The 12449-nt window shown below is 31.3% G+C and overlaps 1 pseudogene; it reads left to right on the top strand.

Annotated features, from left to right (window-relative positions):
- Positions 1 to 977: 977 nt before the first annotated feature.
- On the top strand, positions 978 to 1561 carry LOC146956877 (agamous-like MADS-box protein AGL80 pseudogene; annotated as a pseudogene).
- The last annotated feature ends 10888 nt before the right edge of the window (positions 1562 to 12449 follow it).

Genomic DNA, 12449 nt, shown 5'->3' with positions numbered 1-12449 from the left:
GAACACCGGGCCTCGCATATTTCATCCATTGTCCCAACCAACTGAGCTAAGCTCACGAGGATAAATAATATTACCTCTAATGGAAGTGTAGAGAATCCATCAACAATGAAATAAATAATCAATTAAATTATAATGTATATTGAAAAAAACATTATTTTATTGAAATTATATTTTAAATTTTAAAATTATTTGACTAAGATTTTTTTTTGGGAAATTTTATTATTGTGAAAAGATTTTATTTTCAATATAAAATCTAAATTATAAAAATATAACTAATATTGAATTAAATTTATTGGTTACTTTACAAATAAATATTAATGATAAAACTTTCAAAACAATTGACCAAAAAAAAAACTTTCAAAGGAAAACATTAATGATAAATGAATATAATTTGACTGATATAAAATTAAAAATTAAAAATATTGACCATAATAATGAATATTGACCTTAATTTTTTTGAAGAAGCTAAACTATGCCACTCAAATTGACATCAGGGAGTATTGAACCTGAAACCTTGAAGATGAGCAAACTCCAAAGTCATAAGTTAATATCATTAGTCCAACCCAAGTAGGTTAATATTGACCGTAATTAACCATAATTTTTTTCAATCTTATAGTATTTAGTAATAAATTTGACCATATTTAACCTTGTAATTTTATTTGAAAGAACCTTGTATTACTTTTTTATTTTTCAAAATTAACCTCCTATTTTTTTATTTTATTTTAAAACTATCATTAAATACCGTTGAATATGTTTTTTTTAATAGTTAATTAACCCTATTTTAAAATATAGTATTTATTAAAATTCATTAATAGGATTATCTTTAGTTTTTTTTATTAAATACTAAAATTAATAAAATAATATATGTATTGCTCTTTTTTTCAAGAGACTAGCGGTGAAAACAAATATTGCTCTCTATAAAAGCAGGAATGCATTTTCAAACACAAAGCAAATAAAAAACATTGATTCCTTGTCTTTATCCTTGCAATTACAGTGCGAAGCCATGACGAGGAAGAAGGTGAAACTCGCCTTTATCACTAATGATTCAGCAAGAAAGGCTTCCTACAAGAAGAGGAAGAAAAGTATCATCAAGAAGGTGAGAGAACTCACTATTCTTTGTGGTATTCCAGCATGTGCTATAATTTCCGATCCTTTTGATTCTAAAACAGAGGTGTGGCCAAATCTGAAGGAAGCAAAACAGGTGATTGAGAGGTATCGGAACTCATATATGAAAGATGAGAGAAAAAATGTGAACCAGGAAAGTTTCCTTTTGCAACAGATTACCAAAGCTAGGGATCAACTGAGAAAGCAAAGACAAGATAATCATGAGAATGAGCTGAACATTCGTATGATTTGGTACCTGCAAAACAACACTGTGCCAGATGATATGACTGTTTCTGATTTGAAAGACTTGGATAAGTTAATTGCAAAAAATATGAAGGACATTGATGACAAGATGGCTTCACTTAGTTTATCAAACTGATGTTTTCTAAAACTTTATGTTGTGATTTTTATTGATGTTATTTCAATTGGAAAATTCTAATAAAAAGTAAACTTGTCAAAATAAAAGTTATTATATATCACCAGTCTTTCGTTTGTTCTATTTTGTGTGCTTCAATGCTTGATCTAACATCATCAATTTATCTTGTTGATAAAGAACAGATCCTGAATCTGATCTAGAATTAGGTAGAAAACTGATCTTCTATTTCATTTAAGGTTATCACTTTCATTTCAAACAAACTAAAAATATTAGAAGATTTTGGTTGGCTTTTAAGGTGAGGGAGCAATCAAGTTCCTTACCAGTGTACTTTTAATAATATATCATAAGATCTATTAAATGGTCTAGGTTTGTTGAACGAAAAAAAAGAGCAAAACATATGCCTTGACCCACCCACCCCGTTTTTTTCTTCAACAAAACCTTCCATGTTAGATAGTGAGGTTCATCGACGATTCCACTTTGAGAGAGAATATATAAACCCATCAAGAGGGGGGATATTAAGAATGTTGTATATAGATTGATGCAAAGAAAGCCATGGAAAACTCTTACTTGTATGAATTCTTATCATGTTTCTCTCCAACGTATAAAAATCGGTTTTATTGTACTTAACTTTTGCCTTCAAAGTTTACTATTACATGAAATTCTTGGATTTTAGGGATTTAGATCAATGTCTTGAAAATAATTTATGATGATTGTTGAATCAAGATGAGTTTTTGAACAATATCTCTTAAGGTTTTGATGATAACAATGTCTAAAAGAACAACTGGATACTCTAAAGTTAGTTCAAGTGAGCAAGACCAAATAATTAAATTATTACTTTGTAGTCAACATTTTGACCCTAAAACACAATGCTCTGAACAAACAAGAGCAACTTTCATGCTCAAGAGAAGCTCTTATGACAAAGCTCTGATATGAAGAGGGTCAATGAAAATTAATGCTCTGATCAAGTATTCATCAAGTTGTGAAGACGAAGCTCTAATCTAAAATCAATGGTCAGCACTCTAATGAACATCTGACCCACTTTTGTCTTCTTTTAAAGAAATGCCACTGTCTGTAGGACAATAGTACTTATTGTCAATGATGAATTAAAAGAAGATAAGTTGCAATAACGTACAAATATCTGTAAGAGACATAGTGGATGCAACCGATCATTTCCAAAGAAGCAACGAATTTATGAAGTACTATTCAACATAATTATCCTTAAGAGACAACTATTTGATATCTTAAGAAAACTTCTGAAGGAAGCTTGATGTGCTGGCACTCTTTTCAAACAACAACTTTATTCAAATTTCCTATGAAATGACCTTGGGTGTTCGAAGAAAGTTAAAGACCTACATGCTTTAAATTGTGCCAAAAATATGACCAATTTAATTTCTAGAGCAATAACATATAGAAAAATTTCTTACAAAGTATCCCCGTAAAGTTTCTTAAGTGTTTAGAAAACTCTTTAGATACAAAATCATTTGTACTGTGCTTAATTTAGTTTACCACTCTATGAGTCTGAAGTATGAACAAACAACAAATTTTGTAAACTCTTAATCATGTTGGATTAAAGAAAGTTCTCAAAAAGAGGTAGGAAATCTTATTAGACGTTGTGTCTAAGTTATAAGTAATCAAGTTTGATTATAGTTGAAAAATCTCTAAAGTGTTAAGGGCATGGATGTAATCCCGGATCGTGGGGTGAACCAGGATAAATATATGTGCTGATTCTTCTCTCTCTTTTGCTTTCTTTTCTTATCTTGTGATTTGTTTTAACTTAGAAAAGATTTTCAAAAAACGAAAACACAATTCAAACTCCCAATTTCTTGTGTTTTTCTCAGCTTCAACGACCATAAGAATCATCTGGATAATTCTTTTATGAATCCTTAACAAAATCATATTGGAATTGAATAGATAAAAAACACAATATGTGTTGCTATTTTTTGTTTCAACAAATCTAGATCCTCAAATAGATATTATGGGATATTATTAATATTTTACATCAGTGATGGGGATGATTGCTCCATTACCTTAGAAGCCACCTAAACTTTGATACAAAGTTTTGTTAAACATCTCAGAAGATATTTTCCTTGTTTCTTTACTCGCTTGTTGAATAATAATTTTTCTTTGTTAGTTTAGTTGTTATATGTCTTTAGTTTATGAACTGACCATGTACAGTTCAACAAGTTTTTAGTTTTTCACCCAAATGAGAAACTCATCCAAAAATAAAGTTGAAATTGCATGAAAAATGAGATGGAATTTCTTTAAAAAGCAAAATATATTAGTTTGTGTTTTTTGGCAAGAGAGATTTATTTATATTATTATGAATAAATAAATAAAAATACCAAGGAAAAACCAAGTACATGTAAGATCCATGAGATGGCCTGTGGACATAGTGAAGAAATAAAAAGTAACAAACAATACATAAGAAACAACTTCTCAACAACATAGTGTCTGAAATGAAGCCAACCTTACATAGAGAAGTTTCTAATTCTAAGAGTGTTATTATCCAAGGACATACGGCGAACATGCATGTCAGTGGCAATCATCTAGTTTTGTATGAAAACAGGGGTCAATGGCACTGTAATGAGGGTCACTTAATGCATTTCATACATAACTCACATCTAACACATAAAACAAGGAAAATTCTATGGTGAAGTCATGAGAATGACCTTTCTGGTGAAGTTAATCCTATGACCAATCATTGAGCATTTGTGTATTTAATCCATACCACGTCAGATTATATGGTGTATGCCGCGTCAAACTATTGTAAAACTTATGCATCAAAATTGTTCATATTCATCAGTTCCTTTCATCTCTGAGCTTTTCATCTCATTCATCTTTTCATAATTTGTAGATAATACCCTGAGCAATTGAAGCAGAAACATAATTGATAATCCATGAATGGACAAGATTGTTACACCTCTCCTAAGCATCGTAACTCGGATGAAAAGGATCAGGATCCGAAATCGAACCGTCGACGAACTTGAATTTGTTCTTTCCGATCAAAGCCTTGCCCTTCAATCGTGACCATGAATGGTAATTGTTGGGAGTCAAGAGTTTCGTAACGAGAGAAATTGCTGGATTTTCGTTAGGATGAACATAGTACAAACTTGCAGTGTTCAACGCTGGATCTAACACCGGCGGTGACGGCGGCGGCACCAAGCTGTTACCGCTAGTCATAACGGAAATGATGAAGCATATGAATTGGAGGATATGAAGAACAAAAACACCAGAAAAGTATGAAGAAGGCAAGCTCTACTTCTTCAGATGAGGAGACAAGGAAAGAGGAAAGTGAAATTATAATTCAAAAATGATTAAAGAGTTTGTACATAATTAATAAATGATTTTATTTTAAATAAAATAAATTAATAAATTAAAAGTAATTTATGTTTTCTATGAGGACTTATTTGTAGTAAGGAAAGTTTAGACTTCGAGTGGTCCACCAACAGCACACTAGCTATATGACATCAAAGTTATACTATTGGGTAAACAAAATAACTTTTTCAAAAATGTCAGTTTTCTGACTGCACCGTAGAAGTGCCCATAAAACAATTGTTGATTATTTGCATTTGATTAATTATGCCATGTAATTTCTTGTCAAATCTCTTTTAAAGTCATTTACTTTCGGTGCATTTTATTTTCATTTCACTTTAAATTTCTGCAATTTACTTTTCAATAACTTTACAACTCGTAGTTTATAATTTCAGTGCATTTACTTTGCAAGCACTTTACTTTTCTTGTCAATTTAATTTCATTCACTTTACTATCTACATTTTGCATTTTTTTGACATTACTATCTGCATTTTGCATTTTTTTTTTGCACATTTTTAGTATTTTCAAACCTTGAGCTTTAAGTTCGTTGTTGTGCATAAACTTTTTACATTAAAATCATACACTTTTCTGCATTAAGAAACCCCATTCCCTTGCTCGGGTATTCAAAGACAGTTTCAACTTTCAATGTTGTTATTTCCATGATATATGTGAGCATTATGATAAGACATGATTTTCATTTTAAAAATTCTATTTGTTGATGATCGTTGGTATATGCATGTTTCAATAATATAAAAAGCAGTTACAAAAAATTGGCATACACGATGGGATTTTTTTTTATTAAGTTATGTGTTCATGATCCAACAAGTTTTCATCTTGAAGAAGTTAGTTATAGTGTATTTGTTAATCCAAAGAATGTGCTTAACAAATGAAATTTTATGCGTGCTAAAAGCTTGACAGCTGATGTCGTAAATCCGCAAGTGCACGGTTTACCGAAGTAGTAATAAAGAGTTATCGTTCAGACAGGGAGTTGTGTATTTGATTCACTTTTAAAACAATGATTAGATGAACGTTTAAAGATGAAAAGTTGGGATTTTTGTTGTTTGAAAATAACAATAATAAAAAACGTCGTGGGATTATTGGTTCATCTTGATGACAAATCCTTCACAAACCAAACCCTAAACCTAAATCTTACGTTGAATGTATTTTCTAAAGACAAGTTTCTCTTTGGCTTTTCATATCTCCTTTCGGTCTCAATGAATGTATTTCAATAGCAACCACGCATATTCTCATGGTTGATTGCTATTGAAACCCTTTAAGAACGAAACTTTAATGTCTCAAGGTTTGCTAAACTATCATCATGTTTCGCAATCCTTGTCTAATTTCACTGGTTCCAATATCAAACTTCATCTTTTGATCCTTCGCTTGATATTTGTGATGATGAAATAACAACTATTAAACTTCACCTTTCGGTCCTTCGATTAATACTTGTTATTTCATTTTCATTAGAAAAACGGAGAAATAGATTAGAAAATAGATTTACATAAAATTAGGGTTCTAGGCTTGGTTTGATAGGGATTAGGTCATTAGACTCATCCAACAATCCCAAGACAAAGAAGTCTACTCACTCATGTTCATCGTAGACATAGAGAAGAAGAAGAAGAAGAACATGAAAGTAAATAAGAAAATAAAAAGAACTTTTATTAATGGAAACAATTGTCACATATAATTCCCAAGAACAAAAGATGAATAGATATGTCTGCTAGCTGTTCTATTTATAGCCTAAAACTAACTTAAGCCCTAAGAAATACATCACTAGAATGTTCCACAAGGAAACCCATAAGCTTTTAGGTCATAAATAAACTAAAAAAAGGCAGTTAGAACCTTGGCACGGTTGTGCCACCACAGGCACGAGTCGTGCCGACCTTGTTACAAAAGCAACAAAAGGGGAGAATGGCTCGAGCACGGCCATGCCACCACAGGCACGGGCTGCGCCATTCTCTCTGGTACTTGGCCTCTTTGAAAAGCTTTGGAGGCACAACCACACCATTGCTAGGCACGGCCGTGCCTGATATTTTTGCACAAGATCTTCATATTTTTGGCCTCAATCAACTCCAAATCCCCTTTCTTTTACTCCAAGACTCAATCTTTCATATATTTGTTCCTGAAATTAAATAACAAGCAATTTTTTTTCGGTAACAAAAGGGAAAAAAGAAAAAAAAAATAAATAACAAGCAATTGAAGTAAAATAGTTCTGAAAAATAAATAAAAACACATAAAATCTAAATAAAATAAACTCAAATAACCACTTAAAAACACTAATTAATGACTCATCAACAACAACTACTAGTGCTAATTCAAGCACATTTGACTCTAATTCTATAATCGTACAGAGTTCAAAATGGTTCATGCGGTTTAATCCTGGAGCGGTTGGACAAGTTTCTTCCACCGGAGGTAATGAGATTTTTAAAAGTAACGAACAAGAGATAAATGCTTCTATTATTGTATGGAATCAATGGAAGTGCTACAAGGATTTACATTTCAAGGGAATTCAGAAAACATGATTTTTGGACAACTGTTTGATTCAAATCTTATCAAGAACATTCCTTCAGCAAGTACTATGTCACCCTAGGCAAAACCTTCATTTGGGAGGACTCCAAATGACATCAACCCTATAATTGGACTTCCTTATGGCCAACTTGCATTAAAATAAAATAACAACTCAATCAATCTGACTAATGTCATTAGGGAAGTAACTCTGACATGACCTAGTCGTCCCCCCTCTCTCTCAGTCTCTCTCAATATATATATATATATATATATATATATATATATATATATATATATATATATATATATATATATATATATATATATATATATATATCATAATGAAAAACAACCCAATCATATTTCCAAATAAAAACCCCCCAAATTAGTTACACTAATCCTAATCATCATCATAGTAGTTTAGTTAAAAATAACGCAATCTACGCAGATACCAACTTTATAAATTTTACTACTTGAAGACATCATAGTAAACTTGTTATTTTATCCATCATGAATCTATATGACTTTTGAATTAAATTGGCATACTATATCATTATTTAATGAACCGTTAAGCTCACAGTCTTGTTGTTGATTATTGGAATGTGTTGAAATTTCTAACTGGAAAATATTTATTGGCCAGTGCGCATGCCTCTACGCACAAATCGGATTAGTCGCACACCTTTGGTGGATCGGAAACCGGTGCAAAAGCCAAAAAAGAAAATCATACCCTATTTTATTCTATACTTGTTGTTTAATATTTCAGTTAACAAAATAATTGTTTTTTACGTTGATGTTAAATGTCTCAACTTATGAATTGGATATTAGCGTATTTGATCAATTAATGTGGAATTTTGTTTTGTATGTATTTATGTTCATGTTCAATAACAATAAGTGTTACTCCACAAGAACAATATTGTGTTGTGGAAGTTGTAGTTGGTCTGTGAAAGGAATAATTGACTAAAGAAGATACAACTTGATTTTCTTCAAATAAATAATTAAAAAAATGCACGCAAGAAATCATAGCACATTTGAAATTAAAATAAACAATACTGAAAAAATGGGTTTCATAGATAAATCAACTTGTTAGTTGTTTGTATCAAATGGACATAAAAATTTCAATAATTGTGAATTCCCCAGAAGTAAGCCTTAGAGAAAGAAAAAGGAAGTCTAGTGTAGGAGGATTCAACTTGGTGTGGGATATGGGGAGGCTTGATGTAAGTAGTATTATTCACATAACTGAAGGGAGTAGTGCAATTGTATAATATAACAAATTTTGAGGTCTTCCAAATAGAATTGAAATCAAGATTCCGATCATATTGGCCGCAATTTTCCACAATATAATGTTTACTGCGTAATAAAAATTGTAACCAGGTTATAATGAAAACATTAATTTGAAGTCGGATATGACGGGTGTAAGACCAAAAGGTAACAATATGGCAATGTATATGTGTTGAATAGAAATGATCTAAATGTAAATTTTCTCATAATAGGGAAACTGAGATAGGATATTTTTACTGATCAAGAACAATATTGAATGAGATTCAAATTGATGAACAAGTGTTTAATTGATTTGTTCTAGATTGTATCTAACAAGCCGAGATCCCAAGAGGCTCTAAGGTTCCTAAACTTACGAGGTTTACTGGCGAAACTGGAGATTCAACCAATGAAAATATTTCCAGATATATACTACAAATTTGGGAGAACTTGTTCATTCAGCACCAATTTCCATATGACACAAATACATTCCTACATCAGCATAATATTAGTCAATCCCATATGGCACATAGACATAGTATGACACAAATTTAATAAGAATGTGCAGAATGCTGTAAAATTCAAGAAAAGAACCTTGGTCAAAGCCCTAGTAAAGATTAAATTCCATATGATAGGCAATCATAAAAGTTCAACGATTCGATTAAAATTTCCTTACTCCAAGAACTTTTACATATTATTAAAAAAGTCAGTGACGCAATTACAAATATTAGTTTTTCTTCTATTTCAAACTATACTTGGTATAAAGTTAAAACATATCGAGCAACTAAGGTGGATTTTTTCATAATCAAAATGAGGTGGCTGTGAGCTGTTTCTATATCTATCTTGTCTTGATATAAACTACTTTCCAAGCAAAATTGAAAGTTGTGATAATTGTTACACAAGTGGCTCACTAAAGAGGTTGGACAAATCTATGGTTAAACTTTGATTCTTCTTTGGTGGTGCAATCTTTCACAACATCTTCTAATCATGTTCCTTGGAAAATTTGGGACAGTGGCGTAATTGTCTTCAAGTGTCATCTTCAATGCATTTCAAAGTTTATAATATATTTAGGAAATAGAATAGATATGATATGCGGATAAGCTAGATTCTTTTGGAGTAATTTTAAAATGTAACTTGGTGAAATTATACATTTCTCCTTTTAATAGTATCGACTTCTTATGCAAACAGTTTAGGTATGCCCTTAAGGTTCCTGTTTTTTATCATCGCTTTTTGTCTGTTTTTTAAATCAACTCATGTGTATTCTTCAGATTTTTTAATTAATTTTTGGAGGAATGTTTATAATGTTATAAGAATGTGCCCCACGAAAATTTAAATTTATTTAACAAAAGATAAATTAAATAGAAATTTTCAAGTGTCAAATACATAAAAAGTTATATTTAATTCATCTCTTGCTAAAACAATTCTAAATTATTGCAAGGAATATTTATATAATGTATTAAACATTACTGCAAAAAATTATTTTAGATTTTAAAGGGTATAAATGAATTGACTTAAAACAAGAACTAAAATGTTGATAGAAAATATTTTAAGGACCTTTGTTTGTAAAAAAAAAAATAGAGGGGCTAAAAATGAAATTTGAAATATTTATTGAGAAAAAACTTATTTAACCCTTAGAAAATATCAAAAACTATGTAACCAAAAGAAAACCGGTAACTATTGCATGGCACAAGTAAACCATTGCATGAAGGAGGGTTAGATATCATATTACTCATTTCTCTGAATAAAGCTTCTAACCTAAAACTTTGCTGGGATATTGGTGAATTCAGATCAAGATTGGGATATCCTGCTGAGGGATAAGGCTATTAACAATAGAAGATTTATTTCTTATCATAAAACTTTGATAACAAATTTTCTATCTCTCGTTTACCTAAAACTTTGCATAAGAATTGCTGAGAATTGGTGAATTCATTGTGCCTTTTCTATCAAATATGGTCTTGGTTTGCTACCATTCTCAATCTCACTCTGCAGTTTAGTTCTATTAATGAGATCTGGAATTTTTTTTATAGGCATTGGACACCTTAATGAAAGGTGGCAATCAAAGCTTGTATCATTAACTTGCAAAGCACTATTTGGTATTCTAGAAACCAAGCAAGATTTTAGAATAAGATGATACACTAGAAAGCAACTATTAACATCATCATATCAAGTGTATCTCAGTCAGGGAACAAGACTAAGAGGACTACTATAGTAAATATGATAGAATTTTTCATCTTGAAAGCCCTCAAGATCCATATTCATCCTCCAAAGACACCTCACATTAAAGAATTTGTGTGTTGGACCAAAGTGGGTTTTAGAACAATGTATCTAGAGTTTTGATGATAATAATGTATGAAAGAACAATTTGATACTCTAATGTGTGTTCAAATGTGCATGACCATAAATTGAATTTTGAATTCGAGGTCTAGCTTTTGGTTCTGATACAAGCTCTGAATACAAAGGAAAGCAATTTGGTACTCAAAAGAAGCATTGGTAACTTCTGAAGACTTAGAAGATTATCTGAAGAAAAGTTAACGAAAAGTCAAATCTCTGATCAGAAGATGCATCAAGCCTTGAATGCTCTGATGAGAACAAGTTCTCATGGATTCATACTCTGAAGGAAGCAAGTTCTAAAGGACACGTCATCAGTTTGAATGACTCTGGCCAGTTTTGTCTTCTTATGAAGGAACGTTGTTTTCAAAGTGTTGATAGTATTGTTTGTCTTCTTCTGAACACGTGCAGAAACAAACAAATAACTTCAATGACAAAGAGAATATGTAACGGATCATTCACAAAGAATCAAAGGACCCCTCTAGTATTATTCAACGAATTTATTCATTAGAGGCAAAGTTTTCAAATCTGATTAAAACTTCTCAAGAACGAATTTGATGTGCTGACACTCTTCAAACAACGGCTCTCTCATTTCACTCCTATATAAAGACCTAAGCAATTTGAAGAAATTAAGAGACTACACAGATTTTACAAGTGTCAAAACTCTGTCAAATTCAAAAGCGTACAAACACTTAGAAAATTCTTACAAACTTAGCATCTTAGAATTTCTTAAGTGTCAAAAGCTTCTTGAACTTAAGGTTAGTTTAGCGCTCTCTGAGTTCTAAAGTGTAAACAGATACAAATTTATTTGTAAAACTCTGATTGTATAACTCATCTTGTGAGTTAAGGAAGTTTCTAACTTGTGTGTTGGAGAAATTGTAATCTTGTGTGAATATAGTGAAAATTCCATTGGAAGTGCAAGGATACTGGACTAACCTCGGAATATGGGGTGAACTAGGATAATTTGCTTGTGTTGTCTCTCTTCTCTCTCTAGTTATCTCTTGCTCTGTTTTTGTTCAAACACTTAAAATATTTTCAAAAAAAAAATCAACACAATTCAACCCTTATTTCTTGTGTTTTTCTCACCTTCCTTTTGGGAGACACCTATTAATACTGGATCAAGGTTTAAAAATAACGGTGCCTTAATAAAAGAAATCCCTTAAAAGCTTCTTTTGGGGGAATATTAAGAAATTTCAATGGTCTATGCATAGGTTGCTTTGATTAGAACCTTGATACAAACTCTGGCCTAAGCATGGCATTGGGGAGGGATGGGAACAAGTTGTACCTTCCCCCGTCCCCGTCCTCAATGGATTTGGGTATCCATTCACCATCTTCGTTCCCACAAAGAATATTTTTGATAATAAAACAAGAAGTTTTTTTAGACTTGAGGGTAATGTTGTAATGCCTTATTGATGAAGTATAATTTTGCATCAAACAAAGTAAGTATTTTAATATCGTCTCCACAGGGAGTTGCGTATGTCATAAGCGTCTTCACAATAGTTCACATTAAGGGTTTGGATATAATTTGTTTGTTTGTAAAACTATGTTCCTAAACGACATAAAAGTA

Source organism: Medicago sativa, chromosome 1, assembly GCF_051527215.1.
Source record: "Medicago sativa cultivar Bolivia chromosome 1, Bolivia_mono, whole genome shotgun sequence".
In the NCBI taxonomy this organism is placed as follows: Eukaryota; Viridiplantae; Streptophyta; class Magnoliopsida; order Fabales; family Fabaceae; genus Medicago; species Medicago sativa.
Note: the sequence above shows the minus strand (reverse complement) of the source record. Positions and strands in the feature narration are given on the sequence as shown.